Source organism: Peromyscus leucopus, chromosome 5 (genome assembly GCF_004664715.2).
Source record: "Peromyscus leucopus breed LL Stock chromosome 5, UCI_PerLeu_2.1, whole genome shotgun sequence".
NCBI lineage: Eukaryota > Metazoa > Chordata > Mammalia > Rodentia > Cricetidae > Peromyscus > Peromyscus leucopus.
The window spans coordinates 97,138,034-97,164,661 of record NC_051067.1 but is presented as its reverse complement, the minus strand read 5'-3'; the positions used below and the strand labels follow the sequence as shown (position 1 = coordinate 97,164,661).

At 39.7% G+C, this 26,628-nt stretch overlaps 1 pseudogene; it reads right to left on the bottom strand.

Moving 5' to 3' along the window:
* Positions 1–762: 762 nt before the first annotated feature.
* Positions 763–7,325, bottom strand: LOC114710600 (annotated as a pseudogene).
* Between the last annotated feature and the right edge of the window lie 19,303 nt (positions 7,326–26,628).

Genomic DNA, 26,628 nt, shown 5'->3' with positions numbered 1-26,628 from the left:
GAACTCTAACCTCCACAGGCACACACACACACACATGTATATCCCACATATGCACAAATACACACACACCTGTGCGTGAATACACATACAAATACAACTAAGAAATACTTAAATGGAAGTAGGCGAGAATTGAATAATAGTAATAACCATAGATAGACCACCATCTCATAAAACTGTTGTGTTTTTGGTTTGATGGCAGTTTGTTTTGTTTTGCTCTGGTGAGACAGAATCTTACTATGTTGCCCAGGCAAGTCTTAGACCCAGAGTGATCCTCTTGCCTCAGCCATCAGAGTGCTGGGATTATAAGTGTCTTCCACCACTCCCAGCTCACTGTGCATTTCTTATATAAACATAGTATAATCCCAAACTGGATACAGAAACCACAATTGTCAACATATAGCCGTAAGTTAGTATTTCTACATGTATTGACTGTGTTCAGCCTTCTACAACAGCTCCCCTTGATTAGCAAAGTGGAGGTCAGTTATGGCTGACCTTTGCTTTTACAATGTCTTCAGATGTCTGCATTCCTATTTGTAATTCCAAATGTATAATTACTCTGCTTCTCACAGCTGAGTTTTCTGTTGTTTCATTAGGAACAGGAGGATAGAGGAAACATGGTCAGTGTTTTAGTGACATCATAACTCAAGATAACAAATGATTTTACCAAGTTTTCATTTGTCCAGTTTCATTTAATCAGAACTTTATCAGGCAACTTCAATCCAACTGTCTTCTTTGCTAAACAACCCTTTTCTCAAAGATACATTATTTCCTAGTGTTAGGACAGTTTGTCCTCAAAATAAGCAGAATCTCAACATCTTGCCGGGCCAATTTGTGAATTCCAACTTCATTTAAGGTTACTGTGGCAGGAAGGTGCTCAGAAGCTGGCTGCAGGATATCTTTCAGGAGTAATGCAGAACTGATGTTCAAATTCAGAACAATCCAGGTTGCTTTTACACTCTTTAGGAAGACAAAAAAGAAGGGAAAGAGAGATCGTCTGTGTCACCTATCCATAGGATGACCATGACCTTTGGAGAGTTTACACAGACATTTCGACTATCTATTGACTTACTATTTAGCCCTTTAAATATGCTGAGACTACAGAAGGTGTACAGGATTAATAGAACACTAGAGTTTTGTCTCAGTACACTGTTTGACGTTAACAGATTATTAAATATAGCAATGGTTTTAGGTAGAATTGGGACATAGGAAAAAAAGAAAAGTAATAAAAATGAATGTAGCAGAAAAGGCAAAAAAAAAAAAAAACATAAATAGGTTGGAGATGGTGGCACACTTTTAATCCCAGCACTCAGGAAGTAAAAGTAGGAGTATCTCTCTGAGTTCCAGGACAGTCTGGTCAAAACTGTGAGCTCCAGGCTAGCCAAGCCTACATACTGAGACTTTGTCTCAGAAAACTAAAACCACAATAGAAACAGGAAGGCTTGTAAGATAGCCCAGGGGTAAAGTGCCTACTGGAAAACTTGATGACCTGAATTCAATTCTTGGGTTTTACATGGTAGAAGTGAGAGAACCATTTCCCACAAGTTGTCATCTGGCCTCCACACACAAGAACATGAAATTTAAAAATTTAAATAATAATTTAAAAAAGCTGGACAGTAGTGGTACATGTCTTTAATCCTAGCACTCAGGAGGCAGAGGCAGGAGGATCTCTATGAGTTCAAAGCTAGCCTGGTCTATAGTGCTAGTTCTTGAGCATCCATGGCTACACAAAGAAACCCTGTCTCAAAAAACCAAAATAATAATAATAAACAAATAAGCACTGGAGATTTAATGTACTAGGTAGAGTGCTTGCCTAACATGAATGAAGCACGGGTGAGGACTTGAGGCTGTGGAGGCTGTGCACCTGTAATCACAGCACTCAGAAGAGGGAGGCAAGAGGATCAGAAATTCAGGGTCATCCTCTGCTTAGTAGCAGAGCATTAACAAAGACTATTGGGATCCAGCCCCTCTATAGTCTTTTCCCAGAGTTCCAGAAGAGATGCTACCAGTGGCAAATTAATTAATATGAGGAATTCTGGGGAAAAGAATCTATGTACACAAAAATCTTTAGTCCATTCACTTTATTCTTCTGAGTTAGTTCTCTCTCTACATAATTACTTTTCTGCCCTCATACTTAGCTCCTTTCTTGCCTCATATCTCTCTCTCTCTCTCTCTCTCTCTCTCTCTCTCTCTCTCTCTCCTCTCTCTCTCTCTCTCTGGCTTTTCAAGACAGGGTTTCTCTGTGTAGCCTTGTGCCTCTCCTGAAACTCACTCTGTAGCCCAGGCTGGCCTTGAACTCACAGAGATCCACCTTCCTCCTCCTCCAAAGTGCTGAGATTAAAGGTTGTGCCACCACTGCCCAGTGCCTGATATCTCTCTACATTTTCTGGTGTTCTCTCTAAGTTCTATCTTAATTCACCCATAGAGTTCTTCCCCATCTTACATCTCATTCTCTGGTTCTCCAATCTAGTCCTCCTCAAGTCTCTGAGGTTTACAGTTGTATACCCATGCAATAGCAATGCTCTGGCTAAGGCAAGGTCACCAGGCTTGAATTCCCCCAGGGTCAAAAGGAGGGGTGATAATATCCACACAAAGAGCAGTAATTGTGAGCTATCATTAGCAACCCAAAAGGGAAATGAGTAATGAGAAATAGAATCAACTGAGGGCTAAATTCAGATAATAGATCTGAGAAAGGGAATCTATGAGCTCAAACTATATTTTTAGAAATGGTTAGTTAAAAATGTTAAGAGCCTATAATTTGCTAAGTCACATTGCCTCATTTTCCTTTGAAGGCATATCTGTCTCAGCCTAATCTCAGCTGTGCCATTTTCTGGCAGGGCAGAGAAAGTGAACTCACTGTCTAGATAGTGTCACAGCTTGATGTACTTGGTATGTAAAACCTCTTTTTGTTCTGAGTTAATTGTTAAAGGGGAAGTCTAGAGATACCACTTGGGCCATGGGAGAAAGGAGGGTTTAAGCAAAATTTGCACAAGAAACAAGGCTTTGTACCTAACATCTACCTGGCCTTGGCAGTTGTCTCTCTCTGGGTATTTACCTTATTTTCAGGAGACTAAACAGTGGTCTGGATGCTTATCTATCTACAGTTTGTCCTTGGATGTTTGAGAGGTATCTTAGATAAAAATGCTTTTGTCCAGAGATGGCCTTGGCCCTGGATACTTGCTAAAGGACATATCTGATTTTAACACAAAAGCCAGGAAAAAATTCTTGCCTATGTGACTGTTGTTAACACAGTTGGGGGAAGTTATCCAAATACCTTAATTATATAGGGGAAAACTGTGCCCAATAAATGGTCAAACACACTGTTAGAAGTTCTTAGAATCAAACAGGAAAGCTATAATAGCACACATGAAATTCATAGCAGGAAACGGCTAATATTCAAAAGCCTTAAGTCTTGGCTTAATTATCTGGAAAGGGCCCTTGGTTTCTTCCAGGTTTGTCATAGTCAGCTGAATTCCTATTTCATATTTCTGAGGCCCACATACTTAATTCAAGGCCAGTCAGGGATACCTGCAATCCCATTTCACAAAAAGAAAAGCAAACAAGAAGCAATCATAGCTGCCTGAAATAAGCAAACATAAGTTTTTATGTTTTAAATGAATGTTTCCAAATTGCACAAACCCTATACATAATGTAAATTTTAAATCAGTGAATTTTTACTGGATTCCTAGTAATTCTCATATAACTATACTTAAAATTAAAACTAATATTAAATTTATAAGAAAACTAATTTTCCTCTGTTCTGGGCTATAACCTGGCACTAAACCTAGCTGTGATTTCTTATTTTCTGTGGGTGGCAGAATTATACTTGCATTCATTTTCCATTTATTCTCTTAGTAATAAGCAAATAGCATTAAACCAGATGCTGGGAAGCAAGTCAAACATGGTTCTGGTCAGCTTTCTGAGGCTATGGATCACACCCATTATCTGGGTTTCCCTATTGTGTTTTGAAAATAAAATAGATACACAATGAATGTTTTATGGTTTTAATTAATTTTTATATTTTTTAAAATTTTATTTTATGTGCCTGTTCTGCCTGTATGTGTCTGTGCACCCTGTATGTACCTGGTGCCTCTAGAGGCCTGAAGAGAGTGTTAGAGACCTGAGAACTGGAGTTATGGGTGGTTGTAAGCCATTATGTGAGTGCTAAGAACCAAACCCCAGTCTTCTGCAAGAGGATCAAGTGCTTTTAACTTATGAGCCATCTCTCCAGCTCCAGATTTTAATTGATGTTATTACAACAAATATGTATGAAACTGAAATTGTTAAAAAGAAGTCAACTCCTCTAACATTCGGATTCACCAATGTTTAAGGTTAGACTTAGGCTTACTGTTTTTCTTTATTTTATTTTATTTTATAATTTAATTTAATTTTACATATCAGCCACAGATTCCCTTGTCCTCCCCCCTCCCACCTCCCCCCCCTCTTTCCCCCCAGCCCACCCCCCATTCCCATCTCCTCCAGAGCAAAAACTCCCCTGGGGATTGAGTTCAACCGTGTAGATTCAGTCCAGGCAGGTCCAGTCCCCTCCTCCCAGGCTGAGCCAAGTGTCCCTGCATAAGCCCCAGGTTCCAAACAGCAGCTCATGCACTGAGGACAGGTCCAGGTCCCACTGCCTGGATGCCTCCCAAACAGATCAAGCTAATCAACTGTTTCCCTTATCCAGGGGGCCTGATCCAGTTGAGGGCTCCTCAGCTATTGGTTCATAGTTCATGTGTTTCCATTCGTTTGGCTATTTGTCCCTGTGCTTTTTCCAATCTTGGTCTCAACAATTCTTGTTCATACAAACCCTCCTCTTTCTCACCAGTTGGACTCCTGGAGCTCCACCTGGGGCTTGGCCATGGATCTCTGCATCTGGTTCCCTCAGTCATTGGATGAGGTTTCTAGCATGAAAATTAAGGTGTTTGGCCATTCTATCACCAGAGTAGGTCAGTTCAGGCTTTCTCTCGACCTGGGAAGGCTTACTGTTTAAAATAGTTTCCAGTCTCTTGCAATAATGAGAAAACAAAGGGAAAAGATTCTGTGTCATATCAAACTGCAACTGGGCTGCTCCTCCTTCATTGAAATGATTAGCAAGGATTATCTGAAACAAAGAGCAATCCATGTAATGGCTGCCTTCATCAGTGCAGCCCCCCAGCACCCGCTGACTTGACTCCTGATAGATGTATGCATCCAGCTTCCCTACAAGCATTTGCCAGAAGATTCTGAATAAGGAGAAATAAAGCTCCTGCTCCAGCTAAAGCAGATGATCCTATACAGTCAGCAAGAGTGGGCAGGCTGAGCTGGACAGGAACATCACTACCTGTTCAGACTGAGACAGCCAGGTCAACCATCTGGAAAAATAAACAACCTTCATCAGAATGACTTTTTATCACTTTATATCTTTAAGGTTTCAACAAATCATTTTAAATTTGAGGAAATGTACTGTCCTGGGTGAGTTCTGGAGTTTAAAAAAAAAAGTAATGTCTAATATTAAAAGCTCTCCCAGAAATAAATGTATCTACTTTATATTTTAACTTTTAATATTAAATATTTCCTTGAAAATACTCTAAATTCAATTGTTGTAAATTTAAAAATTAAAGTTTATCTTTAGAATTAAAAAGGCTCCAGTTATTATTATATTATGATTTTAGCAAACAAACTAATACTACTTCCAAATTGATTATATTACTCTATATGCAGGTACCATACTAGGGCATCAAGGCAGAAGAATAAATTATGAGATACAAGCATGCACAGGGCATAGACTACAGGACACTTTACTTTGTACACTTTACTTTGTTTACTGAGCTAGTCAATCCCAGATCATATGCTAATTCTCTATGAGATCCAGATTATCACTTGTTTATTCTGAGTAAATTCTTCAAAAGAACAGATTTTAGAAAGATTTACATCAAAACCAAAGTTTGGACCTACCATACACAAAACCCCAAGTTTAATCTCCAAAACTGGGGGTAAGGTTCTACAAAAGCTAAAATTTGCCATCTACAACTCTTACTAATTTATGTAAAGGGTGACTCATGCAGGACATACCTTTCTTATACAATTTTGTAGCACCTTTCACTTCTCTCAAAACATGGCCTACTTGTTTTCCAGGTAGCCTCACTGATGATGCGAGTAGCAGTCCAGTCATCCTTGTTCCACATCTAGTATCCTCCTATGAGTGAGTACATACTATATTTGTCTTTCTGAGTCTGGGTGATCATCATCTCACTCAGGATGATTTTTTTCTAGATCCAGAAAGACACAGGGATCACCCAATGACAGAGAAATGGATGAGATCTACATGAACAGCCTGGACATGAGTGGGAGCAAAGAAGGGTGAGGGTCGAGGGAAAGAGAGTCGGAGATCCCAGCTGGATCAAGAACAAAGAGGGAGAACAAGGAATAGGAGACCATGGTAAATGAAGAACACATGAGAAAAGGAAGAAACAAAGTGCTAAAGAGGTCCACAGAAATCCACAAAGATACACCCACAAAAGACTGCTGGCAATGGCTGAGAGACAGCGGGGACTGACCTACTCTGGTGATGAGATGGCCAAACACCCTAATAGTTGGGCCAGAAACCCCATCCAAGGACTGAGGAATCTGGATGCAGACATCCATGGCTAGGCCCCCGGGTGGAGCGCTGGGAGTCTAATTAGCGAGAAAGAGGAGGGTTTATATGAACGAGAATTGTTGAAACCAAGGTTGGATAAAGCACAGGGACAAATAGCCAAACGAATGGAAACACATGAACTATGAACCAAAGGCTGAGGGGCCCCCAACTGGACCAGGCCCTCTGAATAGGTGAGACAGTCGATTGGCTTCATCTGTTTGGGAGGCATCTAGGCAGTGGTACCAGGTCCTGGGCTCACTGCATGAGATAGCTGTTTGAAACCTGGGACTTATACAGGGACGCTTGGCTCAATCTGGGAGGAGGGGACTGGACCTGCCTGGACTGAGTCTATCAGGTTGATCTCAGTCCTCAGGGGAGGCCTTGATCTGGAGGTGGTGGGAATGGGGGATGGGCTGGGGGGAATGGAAGGGGGGCAGGAAGGGGGAGAACAAGGAAATCTGTGGCTGTTATGTAGAACTGAATAGTATTGTAAAATAAAATAAAAGGAAAGGAAAGGAAAAAAAACATGGTCTACTTGGCGAGTAAACATATCAAGCTTTAAACATTCTAAAAGATTAATCATATTGTTGAAAATAGAGCTTTCAGTGGAGGCTAATTGTCCCAGCTGAAGCTTACTGAGGGCATTATTCTCTGCAAAGACATTCAGTGCTGCCTGTTGAAGCTGCAGGAAGAACTGAAAGCAAACATCCATTACTACATTTATTAACACGTTTCTGGGCATCTTGAAATAGAACTATATCATACAATTTCCTAATTTAATATATACAGTTCAGCACCACTGAGATGCTCAATCAGTAAAGTAATTTGCTGCCAAGCCTGATGACCTGCATTCAAGGTGGACGGAAAACAGTGGGAGGAAACAACTGTAGCCTGCACATGTGTGCCATGGTGAATTCTCTGTCACACACACACACACACACACACACACACACACACACACACACAGAGAGAGAGAGAGAGAGAGAGAGAGAAGAGAGAGAGAGAGAGAGAGAGAGAGAGAGAGAGAGAGAGAGCTTGGCACAGTGACATATCTGTAATCTGACACTCAGGAGGCTGATACCAGATTACCATGAGTTCAAAGCCAGTGTGGGCTACAAGAGTCCCTGTCCAAAGCCAAACAATCATAACAATCATAAAAAGCCTTCATCCTCTCCCCATAAATAAATGTACAGTTCAGGACCAGTAAGATGACTTACCAGGTACCGGAACTTGTCATCAAGCCTGATGACCTCAGATTTGTTCCCTGAATCCCAAAGGGTGGAATGACAGAACAAACCCTGTTGGGGAATATTATTTTAAAGTGTGTTGCATTTTTCCTACTGCTTTTGTTAACAATTCAAAGATATGTTTGATTAAATAAAATTAACCTGTGAGCAGGAGGCTGAGTCAGCAAGTAGCTGAGAAGGAAGTGGCAAGGAGAAACCACATGTAGCAAGGGTTTTTTAAGTTGGGGCTGAGAGTTTTTTGGAAGACACCAGCAAAGGGAAAAGGTTAGTTACTTGCTATTCAGCCTCTCTGAGCAAACAGAATTCAATCATGATTTCTTTAGATTTGGAATAGTTCTCTTAGAAGCTTTGAAAGTGTCAGTGCCTGAGGGAACAAAATCCCCTTAGGCCTCAGTCCTTGTGGCCAAAGCCATTGCTTAAGGGGGAGCCACTATAGATAATAAAAAGCAGTTAAAAATTGGCAACCAAAGGGTAGTAGAATCACAAGGAAGGAGGGGTCATGCCAGCCAGCTCTGCTTCATCTGCCATCTGGACTTCACTCAAGCAGTTGGCTGCCACTTCCTAGAGAAGTCAACAGAATTAGGGAAATCCTTTAGGAGAATAGGAGTGAGTTAAATAATATTGAAAAAAAAATTCTACATTAAGAATGGGAAACATTAGCAATGCAGGGTGCTAGAGCTCTTTATATTGCTACCTTAGAAGGCTTGAAGTTAGAATCAGAATATGGGAAGATTAATGATTTAACACAGTAATATAATACCAATAATATATACTATCAGTATGGTAATTAATATCTTATCAATATTGGTGGCCTTGGTGGTTTTTTGTGCTAAATATGACAAGTGCAGTAATAGGATGCAGGCCCTGGAAAGATATACTAATGAAAAAAAGAAAAATGCTTAGACACAGACAGAAAAATTTAGAGCAGAATTTGCCACAGCATTGCAATATGAAAGTGGAGAAGAATAGCCTAAGGTTATTAGAACACCAACTTTAATATATCAAGTTGCTGTTCGACAACAATCAACAGATAATATGCATCCCCAAGGCCATGAACAAGTTAATTGGAATCCTGTAGATATGTTAGACTTAAAGAGACTTAAGGAAGCAGTAGTTTCATACGTTTACCCTTTGTAAGACTGATGTTAAAATCATGGACAACTAAGAATAAAATTATTCCACAAGACTGGAAGAATTTAGTTTCAGCAGTATTAGAAGACAGTTCTCAAATACAATGGAGAAGTTACTGGAGAGAGGAATCCAGGGCCCTGGAACAATGAGGTAGGGCTAGATAGAGGTCATGAGATTTCCCAAGACCAAATTCTTGATGAGGGTCAATATGCTGATTTGCAAATAGTGTACATTGGATGATAACACCCTGATTCTATGTCATATAGCAGCCTTGTATGCTTGGGACAGGGTTGAAGAATCAGGAAAGAGGACTGAATCACATATTAAAATTATACAAGGCCTGAAAGAAGCTTTTACTGATTTTTTTACACAGAGTTAATCTGTGTAATCAGTTGTAAATAAAATGTTATCTAATCCAGACATTAGAAAATATTAATTGAACCTTTGGCTTTTGAAAATGCTAATGCAGAATATAAAAAGGTCATTAGGCCTTTACAGATCAGCATCCATAGAGGAATGAATCAGAAATAGAGTCAATGCTGGATCCTATACTTCTAATGATGATACTTGGATAGGAGCACTGCTTTCTAAAAATATGAAGAAAAATCATAATGTTAGGTGTTTTAATTGCAGTAAACAGTAAACAAGGTCATCTGAAAAGGAAGTTTAGGCAAGGTGCTCCTAAAAATATTGTTTATTCTAGAATAATTCAAACAGAAGGCCCCAGCCTTCTGGAGTATGCAGAAGGTATGACAAAAGCTGGCATTGGACTAATGAATGTAGATCAACCAGGGACAGACAGGGTAACCCTTTGCCATTGACAAACACCCTTAGGCCCCAATATCAAATGTAGTTCAATAATTTCCTGCCAGCATTGGGGAAAATCCTCCACAAAACAATTGAATGATTTACTGTCTATTGTTAAAAACCATACTGATCTGGATGTCAGACAGCTTTAGAAGATAAAAAAAATTTTCAGGAGAAAGCATAAAGCAAATATTTTGGCAAACTTCTATAAATGATAAAAGACCAAAGTTAAAAATATGAATAAATGGCATAGAAATTGAGGGATTGGTAGACACAGGTGCATATATAACAATAATTGTGCCAGAATCATGGCATCCAGATTGGCCTCTTCAGGAAGTAAATGTTCAGCTTTTAGTAATTAGTAGTTTGTCTCAAGTAAAACAGGGTGCAAGATGCATTGAATGTACATGGCCAGAAGGACAAACAGGAAAAATAAAGCCATATGTGACAGATATAGCAATGAAATTATGGGGATGTGATTTACTACAGCAATGGAACATTCAGATTAACATGCCCCAAATCTCAGAAACAAACTATAAAATAATGAATGCTTCTGAGAGAAACATCAAAAGATACTATGAAGGACAGTCACAGACCATTCAAACTGTACATAATTAGAGCACCACAGCTGTTGGTATTTCAAAGGTACCAATAGCCCTACCTTTAAAATGACTGACTGACAAACTTGTTTTTGGTGGAACAATGACCTTTGACATCAGAAAAAGTACAGGCCTTAGAGCAGCTGGTACAGGAGCAATAAATACTCAACATATTGAAGAATCAACCAGTCCTTGGAGTTCTTCTGCATTTATTTATTATTAAAAAATCTAGAAAATAGAGAATGGTAACAGACCTAAGAGGTACTAAGAAAGTGATTCAGTCAATGGGCTCTTTACAGTCTGGAATTCACCTGCCTTCTCTATTACCTAAAGTATGTTCTATGATACTTATTGATTTAAAAGATTATTTCTTCACTATACCTTTACAAGAAAAATATAGAAAAAATTTGCCTTCACAGTGCCTACTTATAATAATTCTCAGTCCATTAAGAAATATCAATGGAAGCCGGGCGGTGGTGGCACACGCCTTTAATTCCAGCACTCGGGAGGCAGAGCCAGGTGGATCTCTGTGAGTTCGAGGCCAGCCTGGTCTCCAAAGCGAGTTCCAGGAAAGGCACAAAGCTACACAGAGAAACCCTGTCTCGAAAAACCAAAAAAAAAAAAAAAAAAAAGAAATATCAATGGAAGATTCTCCCACAAGGGATATTAATCAACCCCACTCTGTGCCAGTATTTTGGTAGACAGGCATTGGAAATAATTCATGTACAATATCCTGAATCTACAATTTATCATTATGAGGATGATATTTTACTAGCTGATTCAAATGTACATAATTTAGAGAAAATATTTGAAGAAGTAAAGAAAAATTTTCCTTGCTTGGGATTACAAATTTCTTCTGAAGAAAATACAAAGAGGAGATTCTATTAATTACTTAGGATATAAAATAGGTTTACAAAAAAAATCAACCCAAAAAGGTACAAATCAGGAGAGATCATGGACTCTTAATGACTTTCAGAAATTGTTGGGAGACATTGCCCATCTATAGCCCACTATTGAAGTAACAAATCAAGAACTGAGTAATTTGTTTCAAACTTTTAAAGGTCACAAGTACTTAAACATTCAAAGAGAATTATCAGATGAAGCTGAGAGAGAATTGGCTTTGGTGGAAAAGAAATTACAGGATGCTCCTGTGGATTCTTTAGATCTAGAGCTTGATTGCATCTTGGTTATTTTACCCTCTACACATTCCCCTACAGGGATTTTAATGCTGAGGAAAGATATTATCTTAGAATGGATATTTTTACCATACAAACATAGTAAAAAATTAAAGACATATTAGAAAAAGGTTTCTTAGTTGATTCTAAAAGAAAAATTAAGACTTCATGAATTTACAGGAATGGACACAGCAGAAATTATAGTGCCTTTTACTAATGCTGAAATTGCTTCATTATGGGTAGAAAATGAACATTGGTAAAGAGCTTGCAGCAATTTTTTGGGGAGGGATAAGTAGCAATTATCTGAAAAGAAAGAGATTTCAGTTTATTTTAAAAAAAACTAATTGGATTTTACCTCATATAGAAAAAGGTACCCAGTTTCTGGAGTCCCTACATTCTATACTGATGAAAATAAATCAGGAAAGGCAGGTTATAAATCAGGAAAAATAAGTAAAATGGCTCAAAGCCTTTATGATTCAGTTTAGAAATCAGAATTACATGCTATTTTCATGGTATTATTAGCTTTTTCAGAACCTCTTAATATATGCAGAAATAGTTGTATTACATATTGAAACCACTGAACTTAGTCCTGATAAGTCAGAATTAACTTTGTTACTTATGCAATTATAGGAAACAGTCAGGAACAGGAATCATCCCATATGGGTCTGCCAGGCCCTCTAGCACAAGGTAATGATGAAATTGATCAATTACTAATCGGAAATGTGCTGGAGGCCTCAGAGTTTCATAAAAAAACATCATGCCAATATAATGAATTTAAAAAAGGAATTTTCTGGGTCTTTGACCTGCCTCAACTGAATGTACCATGCTTTGCTGACTCCTCATGGGAGGCCATACATTTTTGGAGGAGAGAATTCGAGGTGACCTGGGGGGTAGTGGGAGGTTGGTATGTAAAATGAATAAAAAAAATTTTAATAAAAATAAATAAATAAATATAGAATTTTCCATCACTTGGTAACAAGCCAAGTAATTATAAGAAAATGCCCTACTCGTTCCTTGTATAACCGAACTCAACTACTTATAGGAAGTAACCTAAAGGGTACTCAAAGAAATGAAATTTGGAAAATGGATGTGTTTCATTTTGCAGAATTTGGAAAATTAAAATATGTATACCATACATACATATTCAGGATTTCAATGGGCAACTGCTTTGAGTTCTGAAAAGGCTATTTCTGTAATTACATATCTATTAGAAGTTATTGCCATTGTGGGGATACCTGTACAAATTAAGACTGACAATGCTCCAGCATATGTGTCTAGTAAAAAGAAACAGTTTTTTGAATATTATAACATAAAGCATATTACAGGTATACCACACAACCCCACAGGACAAGCAGTTATAGAAAGGCTAATCGAACTTTAAAAGAAATAATTAATAAACAGAAGGGAATAACAAATACCCCCAGAGATAGAGTGCATAACGCCTAACTAATTTTAAATTTTCTAAATGCTAATGAGAAGGGAATGACAGCTGCAAAAATATTGGATAGTAGAAAAATTATGAATATAAACCAATCTATGTATTTTAAAGATGTATTAAACACAGAAAGGAAACCAGGATATGTGTTATATTGGGGGAGAGGTTTTGCTTTTGTTTGCACAGGAAAAGAAAAACTATGGATACCATCAAGACTGATAAAGAATATATTTGAACAGGAGACTCTTCCTGATGAAGAGAGGAGATAGCTAAGAGTTAAAATGGCCTAAAGGTATAGTATATTTCCAACAGGACAAAATTTCATAAGTCTTCCAAAATATTTGCTTTTGTTTTCCTTTACAACTATAAAAGGCAAATGGTCTTTTTGTAGTCCCAATTTAATTAAAATTTAAAACTGTCTTTGGGGTTGGCACATGGCTCTCTCCTCTAAACTCAAACATGTTTGTTAAAGGAAAATTAAAAATCTTTGTCTCATGTCAGAAGAGCTACTGATGTGGGAAAAAAAAAACATAATTTGGGGACTTTTCTGTTGCCAATAATCTCATAATCCTTTAGTGTTATTTTAACTAAAACTTTTCATAGACATAAGTATTAGCATGAAATTTATAAGACTGTTCTATATATGACATTTAAAATGTCAGCAGTTAACTGTAACCAGTCATAACAGCAACTTTGATGTCTCTAATAGAAGATGGGACCCCATGACGATGATTCTATAGGGATTGTGGTAATGCCATTAGGGGGACAAGCACCCCCCAAAATCAGTATCAGCCTACAAACTGCTCAGGACAACTCTAAGTTTGCTTGCTGAGGGGGTCCAGTCTCAAAGGATGCTTTATCCAGGATTTCAGTTAAGCGCTGAACTTTCCCATTACACAGAAACTGGACAACGAATATTGCACCTGGTTTTCTTGGGACTTGGTAAATATTTTAGTTTTTTCAGGTATCATTGCCCCCAAACAACAGAAAGTAATTTTGGAGACACAATACCCACAGTCATAAGAGGTGGGGAGAATGGTATTTGGTCATTTTGTGGGTTATGGATGATTGTCTTCACTTATGGAGGCTGTTTATTAATTGTTACTGGTATTGGCAAGGGAGGAAATTATACAAATGATATTACATTCAGGTATATCCTTGAAAAAAAGAAAAGAAAGAGGGATATAGGAATGATAAGGTAGAATGGTAGATTATTAAATCTACTTTAAATAATAGAGTAGATCATTGAATCTGTTATAAACTAAGAGACAATTATTGATCTCACACATTTTGTATTTGTGAGGACTTCTGTATATTGACACAAGTATAAGGTAATTTTTGTTGCAACATACTGTATGCATGTTTCTGTTTTTGTTTGGGGGATTTTTGTATATTGATAAAACTTAAAGGTTATTTTTGTTATGACATATTGAATGTTTCTATTTTTGTTTGAGGTATTATGTCTGTGCAATTCATTTGGAAATGTAGGGTGAAGTTGTAGTTTTCGAAACCTATTATTATAAACTATATAGGATAATCAGGAACCTAGATTAGTGATTAGTCATTTATAACAATCAAAAGTGTAGATATGTTAGATATGCTTTCCAGATAATATAGAGATATATTTTAGACAGATAGATGTTCTTCAAAATCTTGTAAAGATTTTGTAACACGAATCTTAAAAGGTCTTATTAATTTAAAAAAAAGAGCCAGATATTGGGGTTAAAACTGAGAGATCAGAGGAATAGGACAAGCCACAACCAACCTTACCTCACTGACACCTCAGTCTCCAAAGAGACCTACTTCCTGTATACCCTCCCCTATATGCCTTTCTGTCCCTGCCATCTCATTTCCTCTCCCTGCCCAGCTATCACTTCCTCTTTCTGACTAGCTGTGTTACTTCCTGTCTGTCTGTACAGACCTCCAGACCTTTATGGCTAACTTGTGTTGGAATTTAAGGTGTGTGCCACCATGCTTGGCTCTGTTCCCAGTGTGGCCTTGAACTCACAGAGATCTAGATGGATCTCTGCCTCCTGAATGCTAGGATTAAAGGTGTGTGCTACCATTGCCTAATTTCTATGTTTAGTATAGTAGCTGTTTTTTTCCTCTGATCCTCAGATAAGCTTTATTAGGGTGCACAATATATTGGGGACACAATATATCACCAAAGCATTTAAAATGTTTTGTTAACTAACAATGATACACATCTGCTTCTAGCAGTATCAATTTACTTTAGAGATGATGGACATCGAAGAAACTCTTTATGGACATTGCTTTCAATGTGACAAATCTAACCATTTGGGCAAGAATCTGCTCTTGCCTGGACTCCATAACAGTTTGTTGTATAAACTGGACATGCAAGACCCACAAGAAAGTGACCACTGAACTTTGCCAAAACAAGGCAGGGTGGTCCTTCAGGGCTTCTGCTTCACAAAGAAACTGCCAGACATTCAGCAAGACACAGAGAAAAGTGACTGACAAACATTTCAATATAGGTGGGACAGTCTTTCAAATTTCCTGCTTCACTGGAAAGTCTGCCAGATACTATGGGCCTGTAGGATAAAAATGGATGCCCCAACATTGCAGAGGAACTTTGGGTGACTGTCCAGGCAGTCAGATGTCTCTGTCATTTCCAGAGTGTTTGGAACTTGTTTGCAATGCACTTTTTGTTTAATCAAATAATAGTAGAATTATTCTGCTGTCTTTAATGGAGCTGAAGATTAGATAGTTATAGTTGCAGTTTTCCTTAGATATGATAGAATGCAATTTAGGCATAAAATTTTGCATTCACTAAAAAGAATAGATTATAGAGTATTTTCTTTAAATTTACCAGACACAAGTAAATTGGAATTCAGTACATTGTGAATGCAATGCTTATTTAATAATTGCTCTTATTGTATACAGTCTTACTATGTTAAAGTTCAAACCTTTCATTTTTCTTTAGAAAAAAAAAGGGGAAATCTCAGGGAATATTATTTTAAAGTGTGCTGCATTTTTTTCCTACTGCCTTTGTTAACAATTCAAAAAATTAAATAAAATTAACCTGCAAGCAGGAGGCTGAGTCAGCAAGTAGCTGACAGAAATGGTAAGGAGGAACCACATGTAACAAGGGTTTTTTAAGTGGGGGCTGAGAGAAGGATGAGGTTTTTTTGGAAGACACCAGCAAAGGGAGAAGGCTAGCTACTTGCTATTCAGCCTCTCTGAACAAACAGAATTCCACCTAAACCTTTCAATCATGAGTTCTTTAGATTTAGATAAGTTCCCTTAATAGCTTTGAAAGTGTCAGTGCCTGAGGGAACAAAAATCCCCTCAGGCCTCAGCCCTTAAGCCATTGCTTAAGGGGCAGCCACTGTAGATAATAAAAAGCAGTTAACAACACAACCCCACTAAGTTGTCCTCTGACCTCCACATGTGCTGTGACATACACATATGCATGTACAAAATAAATTGTTTTTATTACAAATTAATAGTTTCAGTAATTCCAAGTTGTGCATCCATCACAATTCCAGAATACTGTTATTACTTCTGACAATAAAATCCCTCATTCATTGTCTGTATCTCTATTTTTTCCATACTCTGTCCAACTCTAGGCAATCACTAGTTTATTCTCTGTCTATGGTTTTGACAATCGTGGAGTTTTCAAGTAAATGTAACCATATGAAGCATTATTCTTCATGACCAACTTCTTTCACTCAGTTCCATAGCATGTACTATGTACTTCACCTGTTTTTATTGCCCCCAAATACTCCATTATATGAACATACTACATTTTATGCATTCACTAGCTGCTGGACATTTGGATTGTTTCCATTTTGTATCTATTATGCATAATGTTGCTGAGAACAAAAGTGTTTATGTTTTTTTGTAAGAAGTGTTTTCACTTTGTCTTTGCATGTCTGGAGGAGTAGAACTGCTCAATTATAATACCATCTTACTGCCTAAAGAACAGACTATGGAGGGGAAAATGTGATGAGAATATATTGTATGAAAAAATTTATTTTCATTTACCATGGTCTCCTATTCCTTGTTCTCCCTCTCTGTTCTTGATCCAGGTGGGATCTCCCACTCTCTTTCCCTCGACCCTCGCCCTTCATTGCTCCCACTCATGTCCAAGCTGTTCATGTAGATCTCATCCATTTCTCCATCATTGGTTGATCCCCATGTCTTTCTTGGGGTTCTGTTTTACAGGTAGCCTCACTGGTGATGTGAGTAGCAGTCCAGTCATCCTTGTTCCACATCTAGTATCCTCCTATGAGTGAGTGCATACCATATTTGTCTTTCTGAGTCTGGGTTACCTCACTCAGGATGATTTTTTTCTAGATCCATCCATTTGTCTGCAAACCTCATGATGTCATTGTTTTTCTCTGCTGAGTAGTATTCCATTGTGTATATGTGCCACAATTTATTTATCCATTCTTCAGTTGAAGGGCATCTAGGTTGTTTCCATGTTTTGTCTATTACAAACAATGCTGATATAAACATAGCTGAGCAAGTGCTCTTGTGGTATGATTGAGCATTTCTTAGGTATATGCCCAAGAGTGGTATAGCTGGATCTTGGGGGAGATTGATTCCCAATTTTCTAAGAAAGCGCCATATTGATTTCCAAAGTGGTTGTACAAGCTTGCATTCCCACCAGCAGTGAAGGAGAGTTCCCCGAGTTCCACATCCTCTCCAGCATAAAGTGTCCTCAGTGTTTTTGATCTTAGCCATTCTGACAGGCGTAAGGCATAAGATGTCTCAGAGTTGTTTTGATTTGCATTTCCCTGATGACTAGGGATGTTGAGCAATTCCTTAAATGTCTTTCAGCCATTTGAGTTTCCTCTGTTGAGAATTCCCTGTTTAGTTCTATAGCTCATTTCTTAATTGGACTGTTGGTCTTTTTGATGTCTAATTTCTTGAGTTCCTTATATATTCTGGATATCAAAGGACAAAAGGCTGCTGGCAATGGCCGAGAGACAGCCGGAACTGACCTACTCTGGTGATGGGATGGCCAAACACCCTAATAGTTGGGCCAGAAACCCCATCCAGGGACTGAGGAATCTGGATGCAGACATCCACAGCTAGGCCCCCAGGTGGAGTGCTGGGAGTCTATTTAGTGAGAAAGAGGAGGGTTTATATGAGCAAGAATTGTTGAAACCAAGGTTGGATAAAGCACAGGAACAAATAGCCAAACGAATGGAAACACATGAACTATGAACCAAAGGCTGAGGGGCCACCAACTGGATCAGGCCCTCTGAATAGGTGAGACAGTTGATTGGCTTCATCTGTTTGGGAGGCATCTAGGCAGTGGTACCAGGTCCTGGGCTTGCTGCATGAGATAGCTGTTTGAAACCTGGGACTTATACAGGGACGCTTGGCTCAATCTGGGAGGAGGGGACAGGACCTGCCTGGACTGAGTCTATCAGGTTGATCTCAGTTCTCGAGGGTGGCCTTGATCTGGAGGTGGTGGGAATGGGAGGTGGGCTGGGGGGAAGGGGAGGGGGGCAGGAAGGGGGAGAACAAGGGAATCTGAGGTTGTTATGTAGAACTGTATAGTATTGTAAAATAAAATAAAAAAAATAAAATTAAAAAAATTATTTTCAATATACAAGGAAAGTTGAGAAAGGTCCACTTATTGTCAGATCTTTAAATTCCAGATACAGTATTGCTATTATTTATTTCTGTAAGGACTGATCTTCATAATACAACACTGAAAATTTGTCATCCTCCAAAACTCACACTGAAATGTAATTGCCAAGGTAGTGATATTGGAAGGTAAGGTCTGTAAAGATGAAGGTACACTGTGGAGGAAGCTTCATGGACAGGATTAATGCTCTTCTGAAAGGGCTTACAGGAGTGGGAGAAAAACCGTAAGTTTTCTTCATTCCCATAAGGATGCAATAACTGAGCCTATGGTGGAAGTAGACAGAATGCACCTGGATCATGACTTCCCACTGACCAGAACTGTAATAAGCAAATATTTACTCTTTGCATCTTGCTACATAAAATGTTTTCCTTTCTTTCAACTCTCACAGTAACCTTATATAAGATGATAAGAATAATTTACATTTTAAAGATTACTGTGTAGCTGAACATGTATTTGGAGTCCCCCAAATCTGTATAACATGCTAGTTGTTGTTTGTCATGATATCATCACCTAGATTTGCAGATAAGAGAAAGAGTTGTAATGATAGGAACACCACAGAGTCCTTGTGTTGGGGACATAATTCTCAACACAACAGTGCTGGGAGGTGGGCCTGAGGGCCATGTTCTGCTGAGTGGATTAACATAGTTACAGCAAGGGATGTCCACTGTTGTACAAGAGAGTTTGTTAGGAAGGGGGGCTCAGCTTTTTGCAGCTCTCGTGTTCTCTTGGGTCTCTCATTGTGTGGTGCCTTCTGCTGTGTTATGACACATAAAGATAGCCCTCAGCAGATGTTGGCTTTCCAGACTCCAGGATCATGAAGCAATTTAATTTCTTTGCATCATGGATTAAGCAGTCTATGGCAGCCTATAAAAGTAGTACAAACAGACTAAGACAAAAGGGGGAAATGGCACCAAATATCTATTCATTGCAGCTACATTATAGATCTGGTATAATAAGTGTCATTATTAAAGAGAGGCTACCTTTGAGACCCCAGCCATTTAATTACTGTTTTCTATTCTTTCTTGTGATTTCTGGAATTGCTAGATTACTCTATATAAAAATAGCTTAAAATTTAGTGTCACATAGCAACAATTGCTTATTTACTCAGTTCAAAATTCTGCAGGCAAGCAGTTTGGAGTTGTCTCTGTTGGGCTGTTTCTCTGGTCTCTCCTGGCATGGTAAAGTGTTGGTTGAGACATGATATTTCTGCTACCTGTGGCCTGTGGTCTCATCCCTCTGGAAGACTAGCATGGATTGATTTGCTGGTGTCTGGGCAAGAAAAAAGTGTCCAAGACTTTTGGAGCCTTGGTACCAAATTAATACAAGAACATTTCTGCTCAGTTCTGCACATTCACTGGAACAAATTATATTACTAACACAGATTCAAGATATGGAGAAACTGATTGCCCTTTTGATCTGAAGAGTTGCAATTGCCAAAGTATGGCTGTCAGGAAAAGGGAAGGGTCATGGTTTGCCATCTTATTCTCTTCCATTTTTGGTTTTCTTTCCTTAAAAGTCTGAAGGATTTTCCTTGCACTTTTGAGTCATCGTTTCTGAGACCATCATTAACTAGGATCCTTATTTGCACTTAAAAGTCCTTCAAACACCTCAACTTCAAGCATCTTCATTATCACGAAAACCCTTCTCTTGAGGACCATATTGGTACTTGCTGCTTCACTGTTCCCTGGATTCTGTCCACTACCTTGAGCGTTAACCTAGGAAACAGTAGAAGTAGCCATTCTGTAGTCCTCCCTAATCCTCTCATCATTAGGGAAATCTAGTTTTTCAATGTCATTCACACTTCTGTTCAGTTGGTCTTTTCACAGGCAAAACTTCTCAATTAATAGCTAAAGCTTTAGACATAGGTTGAAAACTTCATGGGGCATATAGACATCAGAGTTCTGGGCAAGTAAAAAACCAAAACACAACAGGACATTTAAAAAAATCTGTAACAAAAGTCTCATTAAAGTCCAGGGAATGATAGATAGACCTCCTTCATTTGCTTTGCTTTGGGCCTGCTGTGCCCCATAAAAGGAGGGTGTGAGATTATGTTAGGAAGACATTCCCCACAGCCTCCCAGACTCAGAGACCAGCAGGTCACAGAAGTCTCTAACCATCCTTTTTCAAGGAATGAGAGGTCATCCAGTCTTACAAAGAAGCTATTCAATGGACTATTTAAGAGACCCAGCTGACCTCAGAGTCTATCACTAGTTTTCCCTTGTTCAAGTGCAGTGACATGGTCTGGGTCAAGTGGACAACCAAAGGAACATTGAAACCAACTTGGAAAAAGAATCAGTTGCATGATGATTCTCTCCACTCTATGGCTGTGAAGGTAGCTGACATTATATCATGGATCCACCACACCCAGGTCAAGGAAGTGAAAGCCACAGATGCTTGCCAAATGGAATGTTCCCAGATCATGGACCCATTAAAATTAAGGTGTCACCAAGGCCAAAGAGGGGCACAGGCATGCTCCCTTCCCCTCTACCTCCTTCTGAGACTTGTGTTTGGTATGAATACAAGGTTATGGTCCAATCCCCACTGCCCTCAGGGATGGCTCTGGAAACTTATTTAGACAAATACAGGGAAGGTATTAGGTAGCATGACCAGCAACCCAGCTTCATCTTGACCTTTGTACACTGGTGCCTACTTTGTATGTCTGGTTATATTAGAGAAAGGAAAAACACAGTCATTTATCTTCCACTACAGGAAGACAGAGTTTAGAATTTTATACATGTGCTGCTGCCCCCCACAGTTACCAAAAATAAGGGAATTTCCATTGCAAAAATTGGGGTTGTAAAACAGAGGCTTCCTAAAAAAGATAAATATATAGAAAGAAAACTCCCTCCTAAGGAATACACAATAGAAAATGTAATCCAATGGCCATAAAATTAAAAATCTGGAAATTCTTTGAAAAATATATTCTGGCCATTGGGAAACAGGGAAAACCTGGGGAATCAGATTCTATACCACAGAAAGGGACCCTGGAGATAGAATTAACCATTCCCTTCCAGAAATTAACCAGGATTGCTGGTTATGCTTAGATACTGGACCCCCATACTACATAGGAATAGGAACTAACTAGCCTGTCATTCCATTGACTGACAAAACTCATTGTGACTGGGGGAAGCCAAAAATCAACATTAGAGGATTCTATAGGGCTAAAACTTATCTAACATCCTAAACTTTTAACCTAGGCACTTCCCCTTATTCTGATGCTGCTATTATGCCTTATGGGTTAATTCATCTTGATAACAGCAATATTACTGAACCCCTTGGTGGGCATATAATAATGGTTTGATTAAACGTGCCTTTTCAGATGCTTTCCAAACTGAATAGATGGGTTAATCAAGAGCTAGAGGTGTTATAAGTTTCTATTTCTAAATTAAAACAACAGGTTCCCTTACAGAAATGGTCCTACAAAATTGGAGAGGCATAGACTTGTCATTAGATGAAGGAAACTACAGATAGATTTGGGAGAAACCTGTTGCTATACTAATTAATCAGAAGTAATTAAAGAAAATCTTGCCATTGTTGGAAAAAACTGAGGGGGGGGTCAAAGAACTGATACTAGTTCCTGTTCTCTTGTTCCCCAGGCTAGCTAGTCTGCTATCAGCATTGGCTGAGCCTTTAATTATCATTCTGATTGGATTAAAGATGGTGCCTGAGAGGACAGAGCAGACACCATAAGAGGTTGCTCAGTCTTCTCTCAGAGATCATGCCTCAATTTCAGTTTTCTGAGACTGAGCAAGCAGTTTCTAAAAGAGGCACAAACAAAGGACAGTCAATCTCCAACACCCCAGACAGCAAGGATGAAGACACCTAGTACATGCAGTACTAGGCCTGAGCCACAGTCAGCAGATAGCCAATAAGGGCAGAGACTTGGACTTGTCCAGGCCTTCCCAAAAAATGGAATAACTGTAGCCTTAACTAGCCCCTGACTAGCCTTGGCCAATTAGAATATACTAGTATGATTGCCACTTGCTTAAGCCAATCATATCTAAAAATGACCTAACACTTTTAGGAACTCCCCCTTAGCTGTGCTTAAAAGGAGCCTGTGAGGTCCTCTTGGAGTCATTGACATTTTGCCTTTTTGTAAGATGGGTGTAAGAATAATAAAGGTTCTTGTTAATTGTATACATAAATGGTGGTCTTTTGTGGTACCTCTCCAAGACCCTGACAAGGCTCTGCACATTAAACTAAGTACCAATTATGTATCAGTTCAATAAAATTAATGGTCCTCAGGACCAACTATGTTCTTTAAAGCAGGATGAGTCCATGATTTAAATCATTTATTAAGACCAATGGAGAATGTAACAGAGTCCTAGACTTTAGTAGGCCCTGGGACCTTAGCACAACTATCTCCATGATAGAAGTACCATTCAGAATATAAAACTCAGCACATGGACAGTACCACCTGCTAAAACTAAAACAAAGGCCTAATCCATCAAAGTCCATAGTTCTGGGAAGTCTCTAAATATACTAACCTGGCTTTTTGGCTTCTGTAGTTACATTTCTGACGAACTGCTCTTGTCAATCAAAGTATATAAATCCAGAATATGGTTTTCATGCTTAAAACTCACCTAAGAACGGCTTGGTGCTACATTGGATCCCTAACATCCAGTGTAGGTACCAGCTGGCTAATAAATCTTTTCTATTGGCTTAAATCCATGTCCTAATAGTTTTCTCTCATGGATTCCCCCCAACACTGCTCCCCATGGTGCTGTAGATTTCTCCTCTCTCAGCACTTTAAATGGCAGAGGAAAGGAACCCATACCAGACCCTATAACAAAATCTTCATCTTTTATACAAGGCTAAGTGCAAATGTTCATTTGGGGTTGTGTTCTCTCTCACAGGAAGCCATACCTTAAAATACCTGACATCATGAAGTTGTCATTCTTCAACACTGGGAACAAAATTGCTTGCTTTATCCAAACATGAATGGGTGCCACTGTCTGTCATTCAGGTCTGAGCCTGGTGAAAACTGAAGCCCTGTCCAATCCCAGGCATCAGGGTGAGAACTGTGCAGTGCAATCGAAGAACAGATAGTGTGCAGAGTGTGCTTTAGTGGTCTTGCTGGGATGTTTGTTTCTGCAGTGTCATGGGATCACATATTGGGATCTGGGTCTCCCCTCCAAGTCCTGGGGACTCTGTACCAGCAAGGTCCTGTGCCTGTTAGCAAGGTCCAGGAGGCATCCTGGCTCTGCCATGGTGAGCTCAGCATCCCCAAAGGACACGATCTAGCCCTCTATCTTTCAAGCTATGGGGTGGGAGATGGGTGGGCTTCAGAAACCCTAGGAGTCCTGTAGGATTCCTGGTCCCTGTTCAGTGAGCTCAAGCCCTGCTGTAGTTTGCTCCCTGCAGCTATGAACTGGCTGGGGCCACACTGAAGACCAGACTGTGGCAGGAGTTCCAGGAGTGCAAGTCCAGGTCCCTGGTCCAAGGCCTCCATGGAATTGTGGGCTTGCAGCATTTCCCCTGTAGCCAGATCATCTGAAAGGACTTTTGTCACTGGACAATGCCAGCTGCCCAGCTCTCTGGTCCCAGTCACTCACTGCCCCAGGATTTCTGGACCTGTGTTCCTGGAACCCCACCCCACCATCCTCTACGCTGTGTGCCTCTTGCTTTGCTTCCTATTTCTCTATCTCAGTATCACTCTGTAGGAATAGCTCTCTAACTGTACTGATTTTAGGTGTGCATCTTTGGCTCTCTCACCACCTCTTCCTCTCAAGGTATTTATTTTCCTGAGTCTCTTCTCTAGGATATGGAATGGGATCTGTATTCCCATGTACTCACTGTGTACTACCCAACCCCTCTCTAAGCTTTTTCTGTGTGTGTTTGTTTCTGAAGATGAAACCTAGAGAATGCATACTAAGGAAGTGTTCTGTCATGAGCCCAGCCCTCATATAACAGGAGTGTCAATGCGGATTCCAGCTGCCTAGGTGTCCAGGTTCTTCTCAGAGTCAAACAAAGAATTAAATACCCAAGGAACTAGAAAATAAGGACTCAGATCTCTTGAAGCACACAGCATCCTTTCAAGAAAGGTAGGTGATGGAATTACTAGCCATTCCCCCATGACCACACATGCACTGGCAAGACTTTTAGTCATTCCAGGGCCTTATGTCCTACATAATCTGTGCACTGCATGGTCACATGATTTTCACACAGTGTGACCACATAATCTATAAAAAGCAGGTCACATACCCCTCCCTCCTCTCTTTGCATGACCACTTCCATAGACCTAAGCACCCCCTTTTCTTCCTTTCCCCTAATAAACTCTTATAGTGAGTTTTCTTGTGCCTTGTGACTTTTCTCACATGATAATCAGCAACACATAATAAATAACATTGGTGCTGAGACCAAGCAGACTCTGTGCCTGCAACCCAGTACCGAGGTTTTGCTGTATCTACGACTGCCCACCTTTCCATTTGCCTGGCCATGGACCAGTTCACACAACACTGGCTGTTTCAATTGGTGAGTTTTCCTTTTCCAGCCAGTGTAAATAGTCCACTGGGCCCATGAGAATGACCATTGATCATCTGGCACCCCTCTGGGGTCCCCAGGATTTGGGGTACACCTGTCCATGGACTTCATTAGGTATGGTAGGCCCCCATCATAGGCTTCCATTTCTAGCCATTTCCCACAACTGCAGTCTGAGATATCATTCTTGTTGTCAGACCCCTATCCTTGGTCTGCGTCCTTAGGCTGCATACACCCCATTTCATTCTCTCATTTGACAAAGCATTGAATGCTGTCAGACCCCTATGGGGGGGTCCTCCTGCTATGCACACCCTGGCCCTCATCCTTCTGGCTTGACAAAGCGTTGGGTGATTTGCACTAACTGCTGATCCTCACTTGATCTTGGGGACGCCTGAGATGGTAGTCTTATCCAAGTTTGTTTTTTATTTATTTATTTTTTCCCTCTGCTGAAGTCATGGTAAATAAGGTTTCCAACCATATTAGTCCTTCCTCTCCCCTGGGATGTCTTCTGGAAACTCTCAAACCTCTCAGCTTAATGCCTTACTTAAAGATCTCTAAACTTGTCCACCTCTGCACTAAAAAATGGCCCAAATGTCCCTTAGATCACAATAAGAAATGGCCACTTAATGGCTCCTTTGACCCTGATATTTTACGGGAGTTATCTAACTTCTGCCAGCGAATGGGCAAATGGAAAGAGTTACCTTATATCCAGGCTTTTTCTATCTAAGCTCTAACCCTCCCTTATTAATTGCTTCTCTCCTGCCCATGTGCTCCTAGCTATGCAACCTGTACCTGAGGAATCTCTGACTACTGCTCTGGACCCTGCAAATGAACCTCTGCCTATCTGACCTCCCACTCCTGCTCCAGCGTCTGTCCCATATCTCCTCTAGTCCCCTCCTCCTCTCTGGTATCAGGCTGCTCCAACCTCCCAACTCTGGCTCCAGTCTTTTTTTTTTTTTTCTTTCTTATGAATGCCTGACCTTAGCTTGGCTTGTTTGTAGCCAGCTTTTCTTAACTTAAATTATCCTGTCTATCTTTTGTCTGGCTCCAATCTTTACAACTCCTATCACATGTCCTCAGACTGCTAAGGGATCTGACTCCAGCCATGCTGGCCTGCCAACCATTCTCCCTTTGGGAGAGGTGGCCAGGGTGGATGGACTGGTTAAGGTTCACATTCCTTTCTCCCTCATGGAACTTTCTCAGATTGAAAAAAAAACTGAGTTCTTATACCTTTAATTCTTCTTCCTTTATTAAACAATTCCAATATATTACCAAATGTTATAGCCTCACCTTTCACAATGTATATATGATATTTGCTAATAACCTACTTCCTAAGGAGCACAGACAAGTTTGGGATCAGGCTAGGACACTTGCAGATGAGGTTCATCAAACTACTGCTGCCCATCCTCCTGGGGCTGAGGCAGTTCCCAATCAGGACCCACATTGGGATTATAATACCCTAGGTGGCTCTCTAGCCAGGGAATGGTTTATAACCTGCCTCCTGGCAGGTCTCTG